This window comes from Salmo salar, unplaced genomic scaffold (genome assembly GCF_965601325.2).
Source record: "Salmo salar unplaced genomic scaffold, fSalSal1 ptg000135l, whole genome shotgun sequence".
Lineage (NCBI taxonomy): Eukaryota > Metazoa > Chordata > Actinopteri > Salmoniformes > Salmonidae > Salmo > Salmo salar.
This window is the reverse complement of record NW_027675320.1, coordinates 47858-68446: the sequence shown is the minus strand read 5'-3', so window position 1 is coordinate 68446 and position 20589 is coordinate 47858. Positions and strand designations below refer to the sequence as shown.

The following is a 20589-nucleotide window of genomic DNA, read 5'->3' as shown; positions in this document are numbered from 1 at the left end:
CAATTTACCTACCTCATCCCTATATTGTTTTTATTTACTTTCTGCTCTTTTGCACACCAGTATTTCTACTTGCACATCATCATCTGCTCATCTATCAATCCAACGTTAATTTGCTAAATTGTAATTACTTCGCTACTATGGCCTATTTATTGCCTTACCTCCTCATTCCATTTGCACACATTGTATATAGACTTTCTTTTTTTCTATTGTGTTATTGACTGTACGCTTGTTTATTCCATTTGTAACTCTGTGTTGTTGTTTGTGTCGCACTGCTCTGCTTTATCTTGGCCAGGTCGCAGTTCTAAATGAGAACTTGTTCTCCACTAGCTGACCTGGTTAAAAAAAGGTGAAATAAAATAAAATAAGAAACATTTTTTTATTTTTAAAGGAAGGGGCTGTAGCTCAGTGGTAGAGCGCATGCTTTGCATGTATGAGGTCCTGGGTTCAATCCCCAGCTTCTCCATTGAAAAGTTTTGCACTGACCCAACTCCTACTTTCCAGAATGTTGAAATTCTAAGCAGGAAACAGAGATGTGCTAAATAATTTGGTCTTGTAATCTGAACAACGTGCGTTCAATCCCTGTTCATAGATTTATAGAACTGAAGTGGCATGGTTGCCATCTTTTATGGCGTCATTTTCAAAAACTGAAGTTCATGGGTTCGATCCCTGTCTGTACGTGGTTTAAGAATTGCTGCTATCATTTCATTGTAGTTTCAATGGAGTGGTGTATCTAAAAAGTACATTGCATTGATATTGCATTTTATTTGCAAATTAAATGGGATGGAAGCTCAGAGGGGGAGTGCATGCAAAATGTGTATGAGGTCCTCGGTTCAATCCCAAGATTCTCCACTGAGTTTATTTGTGTGCCAAATTCACATTTACACAACTACTACTTTCCAGAATGTGTATGTATAATTCACAGCTTAGAGTGGCATGGTGGCCAAGTGGTAAGGCGTCGGTCTCGTAAACCGAAGATCATGGGTTCAAATCCCGTCCGTGCCTTTCTGAAAGACATCTGATATCATGGACCTGTGCTTCTGTTGGAGGACTTTGCAGAAAACGCAAGTTGTATCAATACTCCAAAACAGCTATTTTAGTAAGGGCATGTATCTCTATGGTAGAGCCAGTACTTTACATGTATGCGGTCCAACGTTAATCCCCAACTTCTTTGTTCAGTGTATTTACTTGTTAAATTAGTTTTTGCACAACTCCCACTTTCCAGAATGTTGACATTCTAAGAAGGAAATAGATATGCTAAATCATCTGTTTCTGTAAACTGAAGCACATGGGTTCAATCCTTGTTCGACGTTTATGGAAGATAGCTGATATTATGGAAATGTACATTCATTAGAACAGTGTAAAGAAAAGGTAAATTGTATTGATATGACCACTGCGACCGGAATGCTCTAGTCGGCTGGCCCTCGCTACCTATTCGTCACCAGACCCACAGGCTCCAGGTCATCTATAAGTCTATGCTAGGTAAAGCTCCGCCTTATCTCAGCTCACTGGTCACGATAACAACACCCACCCATAGCACTCGCTCCAGCAGGAATATCTCACTGGTCATCCCCAAAGCCAACACCTATTTTGGCCGCCTTTCCTTCCAGTTCTCTGCTGCCAATGACTGGAACGAATTGCAAAAATCGCTGAAGCTGGACACTTATATTTCCCTCACTAACTTTACACATCAGCTATCTGAGCTGCTAACCGATCGCTGCAGCTGTACATAGCACATCTGTAAATAGCCCACCCAATTTACCTACCTCATCCCTATATTGTTTTTATTTACTTTCTGCTCTTTTGCACACCAGTATTTCTACTTGCACATCATCATCTGCTCATCTATCAATCCAACGTTAATTTGCTAAATTGTAATTACTTCGCTACTATGGCCTATTTATTGCCTTACCTCCTCATTCCATTTGCACACATTGTATATAGACTTTCTTTTTTTCTATTGTGTTATTGACTGTACGCTTGTTTATTCCATTTGTAACTCTGTGTTGTTGTTTGTGTCGCACTGCTCTGCTTTATCTTGGCCAGGTCGCAGTTCTAAATGAGAACTTGTTCTCCACTAGCTGACCTGGTTAAAAAAAGGTGAAATAAAATAAAATAAGAAACATTTTTTTATTTTTAAAGGAAGGGGCTGTAGCTCAGTGGTAGAGCGCATGCTTTGCATGTATGAGGTCCTGGGTTCAATCCCCAGCTTCTCCATTGAAAAGTTTTGCACTGACCCAACTCCTACTTTCCAGAATGTTGAAATTCTAAGCAGGAAACAGAGATGTGCTAAATAATTTGGTCTTGTAATCTGAACAACGTGCGTTCAATCCCTGTTCATACATTTATAGAACTGAAGTGGCATGGTTGCCATCTTTTATGGCGTCATTTTCAAAAACTGAAGTTCATGGGTTCGATCCCTGTCTGTACGTGGTTTAAGAATTGCTGCTATCATTTCATTGTAGTTTCAATGGAGTGGTGTATCTAAAAAGTACATTGCATTGATATTGCATTTTATTTGCAAATTAAATGGGATGGAAGCTCAGAGGGGGAGTGCATGCAAAATGTGTATGAGGTCCTCGGTTCAATCCCAAGATTCTCCACTGAGTTTATTTGTGTGCCAAATTCACATTTACACAACTACTACTTTCCAGAATGTGTATGTATAATTCACACCTTAGAGTGGCATGGTGGCCAAGTGGTAAGGCGTCGGTCTCGTAAACCGAAGATCATGGGTTCAAATCCCGTCCGTGCCTTTCTGAAAGACATCTGATATCATGGACCTGTGCTTCTGTTGGAGGACTTTGCAGAAAACGCAAGTTGTATCAATACTCCAAAACAGCTATTTTAGTAAGGGCATGTATCTCTATGGTAGAGCCAGTACTTTACATGTATGCGGTCCAACGTTAATCCCCAACTTCTTTGTTCAGTGTATTTACTTGTTAAATTAGTTTTTGCACAACTCCCACTTTCCAGAATGTTGACATTCTAAGAAGGAAATAGATATGCTAAATCATCTGTTTCTGTAAACTGAAGCACATGGGTTCAATCCTTGTTCGACGTTTATGGAAGATAGCTGATATTATGGAAATGTACATTCATTAGAACAGTGTAAAGAAAAGGTAAATTGTATTGATATGACCACTGCGACCGGAATGCTCTAGTCGGCTGGCCCTCGCTACCTATTCGTCACCAGACCCACAGGCTCCAGGTCATCTATAAGTCTATGCTAGGTAAAGCTCCGCCTTATCTCAGCTCACTGGTCACGATAACAACACCCACCCATAGCACTCGCTCCAGCAGGAATATCTCACTGGTCATCCCCAAAGCCAACACCTATTTTGGCCGCCTTTCCTTCCAGTTCTCTGCTGCCAATGACTGGAACGAATTGCAAAAATCGCTGAAGCTGGACACTTATATTTCCCTCACTAACTTTACACATCAGCTATCTGAGCTGCTAACCGATCGCTGCAGCTGTACATAGCACATCTGTAAATAGCCCACCCAATTTACCTACCTCATCCCTATATTGTTTTTATTTACTTTCTGCTCTTTTGCACACCAGTATTTCTACTTGCACATCATCATCTGCTCATCTATCAATCCAACGTTAATTTGCTAAATTGTAATTACTTCGCTACTATGGCCTATTTATTGCCTTACCTCCTCATTCCATTTGCACACATTGTATATAGACTTTCTTTTTTTCTATTGTGTTATTGACTGTACGCTTGTTTATTCCATTTGTAACTCTGTGTTGTTGTTTGTGTCGCACTGCTCTGCTTTATCTTGGCCAGGTCGCAGTTCTAAATGAGAACTTGTTCTCCACTAGCTGACCTGGTTAAAAAAAGGTGAAATAAAATAAAATAAGAAACATTTTTTTATTTTTAAAGGAAGGGGCTGTAGCTCAGTGGTAGAGCGCATGCTTTGCATGTATGAGGTCCTGGGTTCAATCCCCAGCTTCTCCATTGAAAAGTTTTGCACTGACCCAACTCCTACTTTCCAGAATGTTGAAATTCTAAGCAGGAAACAGAGATGTGCTAAATAATTTGGTCTTGTAATCTGAACAACGTGCGTTCAATCCCTGTTCATACATTTATAGAACTGAAGTGGCATGGTTGCCATCTTTTATGGCGTCATTTTCAAAAACTGAAGTTCATGGGTTCGATCCCTGTCTGTACGTGGTTTAAGAATTGCTGCTATCATTTCATTGTAGTTTCAATGGAGTGGTGTATCTAAAAAGTACATTGCATTGATATTGCATTTTATTTGCAAATTAAATGGGATGGAAGCTCAGAGGGGGAGTGCATGCAAAATGTGTATGAGGTCCTCGGTTCAATCCCAAGATTCTCCACTGAGTTTATTTGTGTGCCAAATTCACATTTACACAACTACTACTTTCCAGAATGTGTATGTATAATTCACAGCTTAGAGTGGCATGGTGGCCAAGAGGTAAGGCGTCGGTCTCGTAAACCGAAGATCATGGGTTCAAATCCCGTCCGTGCCTTTCTGAAAGACATCTGATATCATGGACCTGTGCTTCTGTTGGAGGACTTTGCAGAAAACGCAAGTTGTATCAATATTCCAAAACAAATATTTTAGTAAGGGCATGTATCTCTATGGTAGAGCCAGTACTTTACATGTATGCGGTCCAACGTTAATCCCCAACTTCTTTGTTCAGTGTATTTACTTGTTTAAATTAGTTTTTGCACAACTCCCACTTTCTAGAATGTTGACATTCTAAGAAGGAAATAGATATGCTAAATCATCTGTTTCTGTAAACTGAAGCACATGGGTTCAATCCTTGTTCGACGTTTATGGAAGATAGCTGATATTATGGAAATGTACATTCATTAGAACAGTGTAAAGAAAAGGTAAATTGTATTGATATGACCACTGCGACCGGAATGCTCTAGTCGGCTGGCCCTCGCTACCTATTCGTCACCAGACCCACAGGCTCCAGGTCATCTATAAGTCTATGCTAGGTAAAGCTCCGCCTTATCTCAGCTCACTGGTCACGATAACAACACCCACCCATAGCACTCGCTCCAGCAGGAATATCTCACTGGTCATCCCCAAAGCCAACACCTATTTTGGCCGCCTTTGCTTCCAGTTCTCTGCTGCCAATGACTGGAACGAATTGCAAAAATCGCTGAAGCTGGACACTTATATTTCCCTCACTAACTTTACACATCAGCTATCTGAGCTGCTAACCGATCGCTGCAGCTGTACATAGCACATCTGTAAATAGCCCACCCAATTTACCTACCTCATCCCTATATTGTTTTTATTTACTTTCTGCTCTTTTGCACACCAGTATTTCTACTTGCACATCATCATCTGCTCATCTATCAATCCAACGTTAATTTGCTAAATTGTAATTACTTCGCTACTATGGCCTATTTATTGCCTTACCTCCTCATTCCATTTGCACACATTGTATATAGACTTTCTTTTTTTCTATTGTGTTATTGACTGTACGCTTGTTTATTCCATTTGTAACTCTGTGTTGTTGTTTGTGTCGCACTGCTCTGCTTTATCTTGGCCAGGTCGCAGTTCTAAATGAGAACTTGTTCTCCACTAGCTGACCTGGTTAAAAAAAGGTGAAATAAAATAAAATAAGAAACATTTTTTTATTTTTAAAGGAAGGGGCTGTAGCTCAGTGGTAGAGCGCATGCTTTGCATGTATGAGGTCCTGGGTTCAATCCCCAGCTTCTCCATTGAAAAGTTTTGCACTGACCCAACTCCTACTTTCCAGAATGTTGAAATTCTAAGCAGGAAACAGAGATGTGCTAAATAATTTGGTCTTGTAATCTGAACAACGTGCGTTCAATCCCTGTTCATACATTTATAGAACTGAAGTGGCATGGTTGCCATCTTTTATGGCGTCATTTTCAAAAACTGAAGTTCATGGGTTCGATCCCTGTCTGTACGTGGTTTAAGAATTGCTGCTATCATTTCATTGTAGTTTCAATGGAGTGGTGTATCTAAAAAGTACATTGCATTGATATTGCATTTTATTTGCAAATTAAATGGGATGGAAGCTCAGAGGGGGAGTGCATGCAAAATGTGTATGAGGTCCTCGGTTCAATCCCAAGATTCTCCACTGAGTTTATTTGTGTGCCAAATTCACATTTACACAACTACTACTTTCCAGAATGTGTATGTATAATTCACAGCTTATGGTGGCCAAGTGGTAAGGCGTCGGTCTCGTAAACCGAAGATCATGGGTTCAAATCCCGTCCGTGCCTTTCTGAAAGACATCTGATATCATGGACCTGTGCTTCTGTTGGAGGACTTTGCAGAAAACGCAAGTTGTATCAATATTCCAAAACAACTATTTTAGTAAGGGCATGTATCTCTATGGTAGAGCCAGTACTTTACATGTATGCGGTCCAACGTTAATCCCCAACTTCTTTGTTCAGTGTATTTACTTGTTAAATTAGTTTTTGCACAACTCCCACTTTCCAGAATGTTGACATTCTAAGAAGGAAATAGATATGCTAAATCATCTGTTTCTGTAAACTGAAGCACTTGGGTTCAATCCTTGTTCGACGTTTATGGAAGATAGCTGATATTATGGAAATGTACATTCATTAGAACAGTGTAAAGAAAAGGTAAATTGTATTGATATGACCACTGCGACCGGAATGCTCTAGTCGGCTGGCCCTCGCTACCTATTCGTCACCAGACCCACAGGCTCCAGGTCATCTATAAGTCTATGCTAGGTAAAGCTCCGCCTTATCTCAGCTCACTGGTCACGATAACAACACCCACCCATAGCACTCGCTCCAGCAGGAATATCTCACTGGTCATCCCCAAAGCCAACACCTATTTTGGCCGCCTTTCCTTCCAGTTCTCTGCTGCCAATGACTGGAACGAATTGCAAAAATCGCTGAAGCTGGACACTTATATTTCCCTCACTAACTTTACACATCAGCTATCTGAGCTGCTAACCGATCGCTGCAGCTGTACATAGCACATCTGTAAATAGCCCACCCAATTTACCTACCTCATCCCTATATTGTTTTTATTTACTTTCTGCTCTTTTGCACACCAGTATTTCTACTTGCACATCATCATCTGCTCATCTATCAATCCAACGTTAATTTGCTAAATTGTAATTACTTCGCTACTATGGCCTATTTATTGCCTTACCTCCTCATTCCATTTGCACACATTGTATATAGACTTTCTTTTTTTCTATTGTGTTATTGACTGTACGCTTGTTTATTCCATTTGTAACTCTGTGTTGTTGTTTGTGTCGCACTGCTCTGCTTTATCTTGGCCAGGTCGCAGTTCTAAATGAGAACTTGTTCTCCACTAGCTGACCTGGTTAAAAAAAGGTGAAATAAAATAAAATAAGAAACATTTTTTTATTTTAAAGGAAGGGGCTGTAGCTCAGTGGTAGAGTGCATGCTTTGCATGTATGAGGTCCTGGGTTCAATCCCCAGCTTCTCCATTGAAAAGTTTTGCACTGACCCAACTCCTACTTTCCAGAATGTTGAAATTCTAAGCAGGAAACAGAGATGTGCTAAATAATTTGGTCTTGTAATCTGAACAACGTGCGTTCAATCCCTGTTCATACATTTATAGAACTGAAGTGGCATGGTTGCCATCTTTTATGGCGTCATTTTCAAAAACTGAAGTTCATGGGTTCGATCCCTGTCTGTACGTGGTTTAAGAATTGCTGCTATCATTTCATTGTAGTTTCAATGGAGTGGTGTATCTAAAAAGTACATTGCATTGATATTGCATTTTATTTGCAAATTAAATGGGATGGAAGCTCAGAGGGGGAGTGCATGCAAAATGTGTATGAGGTCCTCGGTTCAATCCCAAGATTCTCCACTGAGTTTATTTGTGTGCCAAATTCACATTTACACAACTACTACTTTCCAGAATGTGTATGTATAATTCACAGCTTAGAGTGGCATGGTGGCCAAGTGGTAAGGCGTCGGTCTCGTAAACCGAAGATCATGGGTTCAAATCCCGTCCGTGCCTTTCTGAAAGACATCTGATATCATGGACCTGTGCTTCTGTTGGAGGACTTTGCAGAAAACGCAAGTTGTATCAATACTCCAAAACAGATATTTTAGTAAGGGCATGTATCTCTATGGTAGAGCCAGTACTTTACATGTATGCGGTCCAACGTTAATCCCCAACTTCTTTGTTCAGTGTATTTACTTGTTAAATTAGTTTTTGCACAACTCCCACTTTCCAGAATGTTGACATTCTAAGAAGGAAATAGATATGCTAAATCATCTGTTTCTGTAAACTGAAGCACATGGGTTCAATCCTTGTTCGACGTTTATGGAAGATAGCTGATATTATGGAAATGTACATTCATTAGAACAGTGTAAAGAAAAGGTAAATTGTATTGATATGACCACTGCGACCGGAATGCTCTAGTCGGCTGGCCCTCGCTACCTATTCGTCACCAGACCCACAGGCTCCAGGTCATCTATAAGTCTATGCTAGGTAAAGCTCCGCCTTATCTCAGCTCACTGGTCACGATAACAACACCCACCCATAGCACTCGCTCCAGCAGGAATATCTCACTGGTCATCCCCAAAGCCAACACCTATTTTGGCCGCCTTTCCTTCCAGTTCTCTGCTGCCAATGACTGGAACGAATTGCAAAAATCGCTGAAGCTGGACACTTATATTTCCCTCACTAACTTTACACATCAGCTATCTGAGCTGCTAACCGATCGCTGCAGCTGTACATAGCACATCTGTAAATAGCCCACCCAATTTACCTACCTCATCCCTATATTGTTTTTATTTACTTTCTGCTCTTTTGCACACCAGTATTTCTACTTGCACATCATCATCTGCTCATCTATCAATCCAACGTTAATTTGCTAAATTGTAATTACTTCGCTACTATGGCCTATTTATTGCCTTACCTCCTCATTCCATTTGCACACATTGTATATAGACTTTCTTTTTTTCTATTGTGTTATTGACTGTACGCTTGTTTATTCCATTTGTAACTCTGTGTTGTTGTTTGTGTCGCACTGCTCTGCTTTATCTTGGCCAGGTCGCAGTTCTAAATGAGAACTTGTTCTCCACTAGCTGACCTGGTTAAAAAAAGGTGAAATAAAATAAAATAAGAAACATTTTTTTATTTTAAAGGAAGGGGCTGTAGCTCAGTGGTAGAGTGCATGCTTTGCATGTATGAGGTCCTGGGTTCAATCCCCAGCTTCTCCATTGAAAAGTTTTGCACTGACCCAACTCCTACTTTCCAGAATGTTGAAATTCTAAGCAGGAAACAGAGATGTGCTAAATAATTTGGTCTTGTAATCTGAACAACGTGCGTTCAATCCCTGTTCATAGATTTATAGAACTGAAGTGGCATGGTTGCCATCTTTTATGGCGTCATTTTCAAAAACTGAAGTTCATGGGTTCGATCCCTGTCTGTACGTGGTTTAAGAATTGCTGCTATCATTTCATTGTAGTTTCAATGGAGTGGTGTATCTAAAAAGTACATTGCATTGATATTGCATTTTATTTGCAAATTAAATGGGATGGAAGCTCAGAGGGGGAGTGCATGCAAAATGTGTATGAGGTCCTCGGTTCAATCCCAAGATTCTCCACTGAGTTTATTTGTGTGCCAAATTCACATTTACACAACTACTACTTTCCAGAATGTGTATGTATAATTCACAGCTTAGAGTGGCATGGTGGCCAAGTGGTAAGGCGTCGGTCTCGTAAACCGAAGATCATGGGTTCAAATCCCGTCCGTGCCTTTCTGAAAGACATCTGATATCATGGACCTGTGCTTCTGTTGGAGGACTTTGCAGAAAACGCAAGTTGTATCAATATTCCAAAACAAATATTTTAGTAAGGGCATGTATCTCTATGGTAGAGCCAGTACTTTACATGTATGCGGTCCAACGTTAATCCCCAACTTCTTTGTTCAGTGTATTTACTTGTTTAAATTAGTTTTTGCACAACTCCCACTTTCTAGAATGTTGACATTCTAAGAAGGAAATAGATATGCTAAATCATCTGTTTCTGTAAACTGAAGCACATGGGTTCAATCCTTGTTCGACGTTTATGGAAGATAGCTGATATTATGGAAATGTACATTCATTAGAACAGTGTAAAGAAAAGGTAAATTGTATTGATATGACCACTGCGACCGGAATGCTCTAGTCGGCTGGCCCTCGCTACCTATTCGTCACCAGACCCACAGGCTCCAGGTCATCTATAAGTCTATGCTAGGTAAAGCTCCGCCTTATCTCAGCTCACTGGTCACGATAACAACACCCACCCATAGCACTCGCTCCAGCAGGAATATCTCACTGGTCATCCCCAAAGCCAACACCTATTTTGGCCGCCTTTCCTTCCAGTTCTCTGCTGCCAATGACTGGAACGAATTGCAAAAATCGCTGAAGCTGGACACTTATATTTCCCTCACTAACTTTACACATCAGCTATCTGAGCTGCTAACCGATCGCTGCAGCTGTACATAGCACATCTGTAAATAGCCCACCCAATTTACCTACCTCATCCCTATATTGTTTTTATTTACTTTCTGCTCTTTTGCACACCAGTATTTCTACTTGCACATCATCATCTGCTCATCTATCAATCCAACGTTAATTTGCTAAATTGTAATTACTTCGCTACTATGGCCTATTTATTGCCTTACCTCCTCATTCCATTTGCACACATTGTATATAGACTTTCTTTTTTTGTATTGTGTTATTGACTGTACGCTTGTTTATTCCATTTGTAACTCTGTGTTGTTGTTTGTGTCGCACTGCTCTGCTTTATCTTGGCCAGGTCGCAGTTCTAAATGAGAACTTGTTCTCCACTAGCTGACCTGGTTAAAAAAAGGTGAAATAAAATAAAATAAGAAACATTTTTTTATTTTTAAAGGAAGGGGCTGTAGCTCAGTGGTAGAGCGCATGCTTTGCATGTATGAGGTCCTGGGTTCAATCCCCAGCTTCTCCATTGAAAAGTTTTGCACTGACCCAACTCCTACTTTCCAGAATGTTGAAATTCTAAGCAGGAAACAGAGATGTGCTAAATAATTTGGTCTTGTAATCTGAACAACGTGCGTTCAATCCCTGTTCATAGATTTATAGAACTGAAGTGGCATGGTTGCCATCTTTTATGGCGTCATTTTCAAAAACTGAAGTTCATGGGTTCGATCCCTGTCTGTACGTGGTTTAAGAATTGCTGCTATCATTTCATTGTAGTTTCAATGGAGTGGTGTATCTAAAAAGTACATTGCATTGATATTGCATTTTATTTGCAAATTAAATGGGATGGAAGCTCAGAGGGGGAGTGCATGCAAAATGTGTATGAGGTCCTCGGTTCAATCCCAAGATTCTCCACTGAGTTTATTTGTGTGCCAAATTCACATTTACACAACTACTACTTTCCAGAATGTGTATGTATAATTCACAGCTTAGAGTGGCATGGTGGCCAAGTGGTAAGGCGTCGGTCTCGTAAACCGAAGATCATGGGTTCAAATCCCGTCCGTGCCTTTCTGAAAGACATCTGATATCATGGACCTGTGCTTCTGTTGGAGGACTTTGCAGAAAACGCAAGTTGTATCAATATTCCAAAACAAATATTTTAGTAAGGGCATGTATCTCTATGGTAGAGCCAGTACTTTACATGTATGCGGTCCAACGTTAATCCCCAACTTCTTTGTTCAGTGTATTTACTTGTTTAAATTAGTTTTTGCACAACTCCCACTTTCTAGAATGTTGACATTCTAAGAAGGAAATAGATATGCTAAATCATCTGTTTCTGTAAACTGAAGCACATGGGTTCAATCCTTGTTCGACGTTTATGGAAGATAGCTGATATTATGGAAATGTACATTCATTAGAACAGTGTAAAGAAAAGGTAAATTGTATTGATATGACCACTGCGACCGGAATGCTCTAGTCGGCTGGCCCTCGCTACCTATTCGTCACCAGACCCACAGGCTCCAGGTCATCTATAAGTCTATGCTAGGTAAAGCTCCGCCTTATCTCAGCTCACTGGTCACGATAACAACACCCACCCATAGCACTCGCTCCAGCAGGAATATCTCACTGGTCATCCCCAAAGCCAACACCTATTTTGGCCGCCTTTCCTTCCAGTTCTCTGCTGCCAATGACTGGAACGAATTGCAAAAATCGCTGAAGCTGGACACTTATATTTCCCTCACTAACTTTACACATCAGCTATCTGAGCTGCTAACCGATCGCTGCAGCTGTACATAGCACATCTGTAAATAGCCCACCCAATTTACCTACCTCATCCCTATATTGTTTTTATTTACTTTCTGCTCTTTTGCACACCAGTATTTCTACTTGCACATCATCATCTGCTCATCTATCAATCCAACGTTAATTTGCTAAATTGTAATTACTTCGCTACTATGGCCTATTTATTGCCTTACCTCCTCATTCCATTTGCACACATTGTATATAGACTTTCTTTTTTTGTATTGTGTTATTGACTGTACGCTTGTTTATTCCATTTGTAACTCTGTGTTGTTGTTTGTGTCGCACTGCTCTGCTTTATCTTGGCCAGGTCGCAGTTCTAAATGAGAACTTGTTCTCCACTAGCTGACCTGGTTAAAAAAAGGTGAAATAAAATAAAATAAGAAACATTTTTTTATTTTTAAAGGAAGGGGCTGTAGCTCAGTGGTAGAGCGCATGCTTTGCATGTATGAGGTCCTGGGTTCAATCCCCAGCTTCTCCATTGAAAAGTTTTGCACTGACCCAACTCCTACTTTCCAGAATGTTGAAATTCTAAGCAGGAAACAGAGATGTGCTAAATAATTTGGTCTTGTAATCTGAACAACGTGCGTTCAATCCCTGTTCATAGATTTATAGAACTGAAGTGGCATGGTTGCCATCTTTTATGGCGTCATTTTCAAAAACTGAAGTTCATGGGTTCGATCCCTGTCTGTACGTGGTTTAAGAATTGCTGCTATCATTTCATTGTAGTTTCAATGGAGTGGTGTATCTAAAAAGTACATTGCATTGATATTGCATTTTATTTGCAAATTAAATGGGATGGAAGCTCAGAGGGGGAGTGCATGCAAAATGTGTATGAGGTCCTCGGTTCAATCCCAAGATTCTCCACTGAGTTTATTTGTGTGCCAAATTCACATTTACACAACTACTACTTTCCAGAATGTGTATGTATAATTCACAGCTTAGGGTGGCCAAGTGGTAAGGCGTCGGTCTCGTAAACCGAAGATCATGGGTTCAAATCCCGTCCGTGCCTTTCTGAAAGACATCTGATATCATGGACCTGTGCTTCTGTTGGAGGACTTTGCAGAAAACGCAAGTTGTATCAATATTCCAAAACAACTATTTTAGTAAGGGCATGTATCTCTATGGTAGAGCCAGTACTTTACATGTATGCGGTCCAACGTTAATCCCCAACTTCTTTGTTCAGTGTATTTACTTGTTAAATTAGTTTTTGCACAACTCCCACTTTCCAGAATGTTGACATTCTAAGAAGGAAATAGATATGCTAAATCATCTGTTTCTGTAAACTGAAGCACATGGGTTCAATCCTTGTTCGACGTTTATGGAAGATAGCTGATATTATGGAAATGTACATTCATTAGAACAGTGTAAAGAAAAGGTAAATTGTATTGATATGACCACTGCGACCGGAATGCTCTAGTCGGCTGGCCCTCGCTACCTATTCGTCACCAGACCCACAGGCTCCAGGTCATCTATAAGTCTATGCTAGGTAAAGCTCCGCCTTATCTCAGCTCACTGGTCACGATAACAACACCCACCCATAGCACTCGCTCCAGCAGGAATATCTCACTGGTCATCCCCAAAGCCAACACCTATTTTGGCCGCCTTTCCTTCCAGTTCTCTGCTGCCAATGACTGGAACGAATTGCAAAAATCGCTGAAGCTGGACACTTATATTTCCCTCACTAACTTTACACATCAGCTATCTGAGCTGCTAACCGATCGCTGCAGCTGTACATAGCACATCTGTAAATAGCCCACCCAATTTACCTACCTCATCCCTATATTGTTTTTATTTACTTTCTGCTCTTTTGCACACCAGTATTTCTACTTGCACATCATCATCTGCTCATCTATCAATCCAACGTTAATTTGCTAAATTGTAATTACTTCGCTACTATGGCCTATTTATTGCCTTACCTCCTCATTCCATTTGCACACATTGTATATAGACTTTCTTTTTTTCTATTGTGTTATTGACTGTACGCTTGTTTATTCCATTTGTAACTCTGTGTTGTTGTTTGTGTCGCACTGCTCTGCTTTATCTTGGCCAGGTCGCAGTTCTAAATGAGAACTTGTTCTCCACTAGCTGACCTGGTTAAAAAAAGGTGAAATAAAATAAAATAAGAAACATTTTTTTATTTTTAAAGGAAGGGGCTGTAGCTCAGTGGTAGAGCGCATGCTTTGCATGTATGAGGTCCTGGGTTCAATCCCCAGCTTCTCCATTGAAAAGTTTTGCACTGACCCAACTCCTACTTTCCAGAATGTTGAAATTCTAAGCAGGAAACAGAGATGTGCTAAATAATTTGGTCTTGTAATCTGAACAACGTGCGTTCAATCCCTGTTCATACATTTATAGAACTGAAGTGGCATGGTTGCCATCTTTTATGGCGTCATTTTCAAAAACTGAAGTTCATGGGTTCGATCCCTGTCTGTACGTGGTTTAAGAATTGCTGCTATCATTTCATTGTAGTTTCAATGGAGTGGTGTATCTAAAAAGTACATTGCATTGATATTGCATTTTATTTGCAAATTAAATGGGATGGAAGCTCAGAGGGGGAGTGCATGCAAAATGTGTATGAGGTCCTCGGTTCAATCCCAAGATTCTCCACTGAGTTTATTTGTGTGCCAAATTCACATTTACACAACTACTACTTTCCAGAATGTGTATGTATAATTCACAGCTTAGAGTGGCATGGTGGCCAAGTGGTAAGGCGTCGGTCTCGTAAACCGAAGATCATGGGTTCAAATCCCGTCCGTGCCTTTCTGAAAGACATCTGATATCATGGACCTGTGCTTCTGTTGGAGGACTTTGCAGAAAACGCAAGTTGTATCTATACTCCAAAACAGCTATTTTAGTAAGGGCATGTATCTCTATGGTAGAGCCAGTACTTTACATGTATGCGGTCCAACGTTAATCCCCAACTTCTTTGTTCAGTGTATTTACTTGTTAAATTAGTTTTTGCACAACTCCCACTTTCCAGAATGTTGACATTCTAAGAAGGAAATAGATATGCTAAATCATCTGTTTCTGTAAACTGAAGCACATGGGTTCAATCCTTGTTCGACGTTTATGGAAGATAGCTGATATTATGGAAATGTACATTCATTAGAACAGTGTAAAGAAAAGGTAAATTGTATTGATATGACCACTGCGACCGGAATGCTCTAGTCGGCTGGCCCTCGCTACCTATTCGTCACCAGACCCACAGGCTCCAGGTCATCTATAAGTCTATGCTAGGTAAAGCTCCGCCTTATCTCAGCTCACTGGTCACGATAACAACACCCACCCATAGCACTCGCTCCAGCAGGAATATCTCACTGGTCATCCCCAAAGCCAACACCTATTTTGGCCGCCTTTCCTTCCAGTTCTCTGCTGCCAATGACTGGAACGAATTGCAAAAATCGCTGAAGCTGGACACTTATATTTCCCTCACTAACTTTACACATCAGCTATCTGAGCTGCTAACCGATCGCTGCAGCTGTACATAGCACATCTGTAAATAGCCCACCCAATTTACCTACCTCATCCCTATATTGTTTTTATTTACTTTCTGCTCTTTTGCACACCAGTATTTCTACTTGCACATCATCATCTGCTCATCTATCAATCCAACGTTAATTTGCTAAATTGTAATTACTTCGCTACTATGGCCTATTTATTGCCTTACCTCCTCATTCCATTTGCACACATTGTATATAGACTTTCTTTTTTTCTATTGTGTTATTGACTGTACGCTTGTTTATTCCATTTGTAACTCTGTGTTGTTGTTTGTGTCGCACTGCTCTGCTTTATCTTGGCCAGGTCGCAGTTCTAAATGAGAACTTGTTCTCCACTAGCTGACCTGGTTAAAAAAAGGTGAAATAAAATAAAATAAGAAACATTTTTTTATTTTTAAAGGAAGGGGCTGTAGCTCAGTGGTAGAGCGCATGCTTTGCATGTATGAGGTCCTGGGTTCAATCCCCAGCTTCTCCATTGAAAAGTTTTGCACTGACCCAACTCCTACTTTCCAGAATGTTGAAATTCTAAGCAGGAAACAGAGATGTGCTAAATAATTTGGTCTTGTAATCTGAACAACGTGCGTTCAATCCCTGTTCATAGATTTATAGAACTGAAGTGGCATGGTTGCCATCTTTTATGGCGTCATTTTCAAAAACTGAAGTTCATGGGTTCGATCCCTGTCTGTACGTGGTTTAAGAATTGCTGCTATCATTTCATTGTAGTTTCAATGGAGTGGTGTATCTAAAAAGTACATTGCATTGATATTGCATTTTATTTGCAAATTAAATGGGATGGAAGCTCAGAGGGGGAGTGCATGCAAAATGTGTATGAGGTCCTCGGTTCAATCCCAAGATTCTCCACTGAGTTTATTTGTGTGCCAAATTCACATTTACACAACTACTACTTTCCAGAATGTGTATGTATAATTCACAGCTTAGAGTGGCATGGTGGCCAAGTGGTAAGGCGTCGGTCTCGTAAACCGAAGATCATGGGTTCAAATCCCGTCCGTGCCTTTCTGAAAGACATCTGATATCATGGACCTGTGCTTCTGTTGGAGGACTTTGCAGAAAACGCAAGTTGTATCAATATTCCAAAACAACTATTTTAGTAAGGGCATGTATCTCTATGGTAGAGCCAGTACTTTACATGTATGCGGTCCAACGTTAATCCCCAACTTCTTTGTTCAGTGTATTTACTTGTTAAATTAGTTTTTGCACAACTCCCACTTTCCAGAATGTTGACATTCTAAGAAGGAAATAGATATGCTAAATCATCTGTTTCTGTAAACTGAAGCACATGGGTTCAATCCTTGTTCGACGTTTATGGAAGATAGCTGATATTATGGAAATGTACTTTCATTAGAACAGTGTAAAGAAAAGGTAAATTGTATTGATATGACCACTGCGACCGGAATGCTCTAGTCGGCTGGCCCTCGCTACCTATTCGTCACCAGACCCACAGGCTCCAGGTCATCTATAAGTCTATGCTAGGTAAAGCTCCGCCTTATCTCAGCTCACTGGTCACGATAACAACACCCACCCATAGCACTCGCTCCAGCAGGAATATCTCACTGGTCATCCCCAAAGCCAACACCTATTTTGGCCGCCTTTCCTTCCAGTTCTCTGCTGCCAATGACTGGAACGAATTGCAAAAATCGCTGAAGCTGGACACTTATATTTCCCTCACTAACTTTACACATCAGCTATCTGAGCTGCTAACCGATCGCTGCAGCTGTACATAGCACATCTGTCAATAGCCCACCCAATTTACCTACCTCATCCCTATATTGTTTTTATTTACTTTCTGCTCTTTTGCACACCAGTATTTCTACTTGCACATCATCATCTGCTCATCTATCAATCCAACGTTAATTTGCTAAATTGTAATTACTTCGCTACTATGGCCTATTTATTGCCTTACCTCCTCATTCCATTTGCACACATTGTATATAGACTTTCTTTTTTTCTATTGTGTTATTGACTGTACGCTTGTTTATTCCATTTGTAACTCTGTGTTGTTGTTTGTGTCGCACTGCTCTGCTTTATCTTGGCCAGGTCGCAGTTCTAAATGAGAACTTGTTCTCCACTAGCTGACCTGGTTAAATAAAGGTGAAATAAAATAAAATAAGAAACATTTTTTTATTTTAAAGGAAGGGGATGTAGCTCAGTGGTAGAGCGCATGCTTTGCATGTATGAGGTCCTGGGTTCAATCCCCAGCTTCTCCATTGAACATTTTTGCACTGACCCAACTCCTACTTTCCAGAATGTTGAAATTCTAAGCAGGAAACAGAGATGTGCTAAATAATTTGGTCTTGTAATCTGAACAACGTGCGTTCAATCCCTGTTCGTACATTTATAGAACAGAAGTGGCATGGTTGCCATCTTTTATGGCGTCATTTTCAAAAACTGAAGTTCATGGGTTCGATCCCTGTCTGTACGTGGTTTAAGAATTGCTGCTATCATTTCATTGTAGTTTCAATGGAGTGGTGTATCTAAAAAGTACATTGCATTGATATTGCATTTTATTTGCAAATTAAATGGGATGGAAGCTCAGAGGGGGAGTGCATGCAAAATGTGTATGAGGTCCTCGGTTCAATCCCAAGATTCTCCACTGAGTTTATTTGTGTGCCAAATTCACATTTACACAACTACTACTTTCCAGAATGTGTATATATAATTCACAGCTTAGAGTGGCATGGTGGCCAAGTGGTAAGGCGTCGGTCTCGTAAACCGAAGATCATGGGTTCAAATCCTGTCCGTGCCTTTATGAAAGAAATCTGATATCATGGACCTGTGCTTCTGTTGGAGGACTTTGCAGAAAACGCAAGTTGTATCAATATTGCAAAACAACTATTTTAGTAAGGGCATGTATCTCTATGGTAGAGCCAGTACTTTACATGTATGCGGTCCAACGTTAATCCCCAACTTCTTTGTTCAGTGTATTTACTTGTTAAATTAGTTTTTGCACAACTCCCACTTTCCAGAATGTTGACATTCTAAGAAGGAAATAGATATGCTAAATCATCTGTTTCTGTAAACTGAAGCACATGGGTTCAATCCTTGTTCGACGTTTATGGAAGATAGCTGATATTATGGAAATGTACATTCATTAGAACAGTGTAAAGAAAAGGTAAATTGTATTGATATGACCACTGCGACCGGAATGCTCTAGTCGGCTGGCCCTCGCTACCTATTCGTCACCAGACCCACAGGCTCCAGGTCATCTATAAGTCTATGCTAGGTAAAGCTCCGCCTTATCTCAGCTCACTGGTCACGATAACAACACCCACCCATAGCACTCGCTCCAGCAGGAATATCTCACTGGTCATCCCCAAAGCCAACACCTATTTTGGCCGCCTTTCCTTCCAGTTCTCTGCTGCCAATGACTGGAACGAATTGCAAAAATCGCTGAAGCTGGACACTTATATTTCCCTCACTAACTTTACACATCAGCTATCTGAGCTGCTAACCGATCGCTGCAGCTGTACATAGCACATCTGTCAATAGCCCACCCAATTTACCTACCTCATCCCTATATTGTTTTTATTTACTTTCTGCTCTTTTGCACACCAGTATTTCTACTTGCACATCATCATCTGCTCATCTATCAATCCAACGTTAATTTGCTAAATTGTAATTACTTCGCTACTATGGCCTATTTATTGCCTTACCTCCTCATTCCATTTGCACACATTGTATATAGACTTTCTTTTTTTCTATTGTGTTATTGACTGTACGCTTGTTTATTCCATTTGTAACTCTGTGTTGTTGTTTGTGTCGCACTGCTCTGCTTTATCTTGGCCAGGTCGCAGTTCTAAATGAGAACTTGTTCTCCACTAGCTGACCTGGTTAAATAAAGGTGAAATAAAATAAAATAAGAAACATTTTTTTATTTTAAAGGAAGGGGATGTAGCTCAGTGGTAGAGCGCATGCTTTGCATGTATGAGGTCCTGGGTTCAATCCCCAGCTTCTCCATTGAACATTTTTGCACTGACCCAACTCCTACTTTCCAGAATGTTGAAATTCTAAGCAGGAAACAGAGATGTGCTAAATAATTTGGTTTTGTAATCTGAACAACGTGCGTTCAATCCCTGTTCGTACATTTATAGAACAGAAGTGGCATGGTTGCCATCTTTTATGGCGTCATTTTCAAAAACTGAAGTTCATGGGTTCGATCCCTGTCTGTACGTGGTTTAAGAATTGCTGCTATCATTTCATTGTAGTTTCAATGGAGTGGTGTATCTAAAAAGTACATTGCATTGATATTGCATTTTATTTGCAAATTAAATGGGATGGAAGCTCAGAGGGGGAGTGCATGCAAAATGTGTATGAGGTCCTCGGTTCAATCCCAAGATTCTCCACTGAGTTTATTTGTGTGCCAAATTCACATTTACACAACTACTACTTTCCAGAATGTGTATATATAATTCACAGCTTAGAGTGGCATGGTGGCCAAGTGGTAAGGCGTCGGTCTCGTAAACCGAAGATCATGGGTTCAAATCCTGTCCGTGCCTTTATGAAAGAAATCTGATATCATGGACCTGTGCTTCTGTTGGAGGACTTTGCAGAAAACGCAAGTTGTATCAATATTGCAAAACAACTATTTTAGTAAGGGCATGTATCTCTATGGTAGAGCCAGTACTTTACATGTATGCAGTCCAACGTTAATCCCCAACTTCTTTGTTCAGTGTATTTACTTGTTAAATTAGTTTTTGCACAACTCCCACTTTCCAGAATGTTGACATTCTAAGAAGGAAATAGATATGCTAAATCATCTGTTTCTGTAAACTGAAGCACATGGGTTCAATCCTTGTTCGACGTTTATGGAAGATAGCTGATATTATGGAAATGTACTTT

At 40.3% G+C, this 20589-nt stretch overlaps 14 non-coding genes across 14 annotated transcripts; all 14 read left to right on the top strand.

Moving 5' to 3' along the window:
- Positions 1 to 930: 930 nt before the first annotated feature.
- trnat-cgu (transfer RNA threonine (anticodon CGU)) lies at positions 931 to 1002 on the top strand. Its single transcript has one exon. It is a non-coding gene; the product is annotated as a tRNA-Thr (tRNA).
- A 1679-nt stretch (positions 1003 to 2681) lies between these two features.
- Positions 2682 to 2753, top strand: trnat-cgu (transfer RNA threonine (anticodon CGU)). Its single transcript has one exon. It is a non-coding gene; the product is annotated as a tRNA-Thr (tRNA).
- A 1679-nt stretch (positions 2754 to 4432) lies between these two features.
- Positions 4433 to 4504, top strand: trnat-cgu (transfer RNA threonine (anticodon CGU)). The gene has a single exon. It is a non-coding gene; the product is annotated as a tRNA-Thr (tRNA).
- Positions 4505 to 6174: 1670 nt separating this feature from the next.
- Positions 6175 to 6248, top strand: trnat-cgu (transfer RNA threonine (anticodon CGU)). The gene has a single exon. It is a non-coding gene; the product is annotated as a tRNA-Thr (tRNA).
- Positions 6249 to 7926: 1678 nt separating this feature from the next.
- On the top strand, positions 7927 to 7998 carry trnat-cgu (transfer RNA threonine (anticodon CGU)). The gene has a single exon. It is a non-coding gene; the product is annotated as a tRNA-Thr (tRNA).
- Positions 7999 to 9676: 1678 nt separating this feature from the next.
- trnat-cgu (transfer RNA threonine (anticodon CGU)) lies at positions 9677 to 9748 on the top strand. Its single transcript has one exon. It is a non-coding gene; the product is annotated as a tRNA-Thr (tRNA).
- Positions 9749 to 11428: 1680 nt separating this feature from the next.
- On the top strand, positions 11429 to 11500 carry trnat-cgu (transfer RNA threonine (anticodon CGU)). Its single transcript has one exon. It is a non-coding gene; the product is annotated as a tRNA-Thr (tRNA).
- A 1670-nt stretch (positions 11501 to 13170) lies between these two features.
- Positions 13171 to 13244, top strand: trnat-cgu (transfer RNA threonine (anticodon CGU)). Its single transcript has one exon. It is a non-coding gene; the product is annotated as a tRNA-Thr (tRNA).
- Positions 13245 to 14923: 1679 nt separating this feature from the next.
- trnat-cgu (transfer RNA threonine (anticodon CGU)) lies at positions 14924 to 14995 on the top strand. Its single transcript has one exon. It is a non-coding gene; the product is annotated as a tRNA-Thr (tRNA).
- Positions 14996 to 16674: 1679 nt separating this feature from the next.
- Positions 16675 to 16746, top strand: trnat-cgu (transfer RNA threonine (anticodon CGU)). The gene has a single exon. It is a non-coding gene; the product is annotated as a tRNA-Thr (tRNA).
- A 1139-nt stretch (positions 16747 to 17885) lies between these two features.
- trnaa-ugc (transfer RNA alanine (anticodon UGC)) lies at positions 17886 to 17957 on the top strand. The gene has a single exon. It is a non-coding gene; the product is annotated as a tRNA-Ala (tRNA).
- A 467-nt stretch (positions 17958 to 18424) lies between these two features.
- Positions 18425 to 18496, top strand: trnat-cgu (transfer RNA threonine (anticodon CGU)). Its single transcript has one exon. It is a non-coding gene; the product is annotated as a tRNA-Thr (tRNA).
- A 1139-nt stretch (positions 18497 to 19635) lies between these two features.
- On the top strand, positions 19636 to 19707 carry trnaa-ugc (transfer RNA alanine (anticodon UGC)). The gene has a single exon. It is a non-coding gene; the product is annotated as a tRNA-Ala (tRNA).
- Positions 19708 to 20174: 467 nt separating this feature from the next.
- On the top strand, positions 20175 to 20246 carry trnat-cgu (transfer RNA threonine (anticodon CGU)). The gene has a single exon. It is a non-coding gene; the product is annotated as a tRNA-Thr (tRNA).
- The last annotated feature ends 343 nt before the right edge of the window (positions 20247 to 20589 follow it).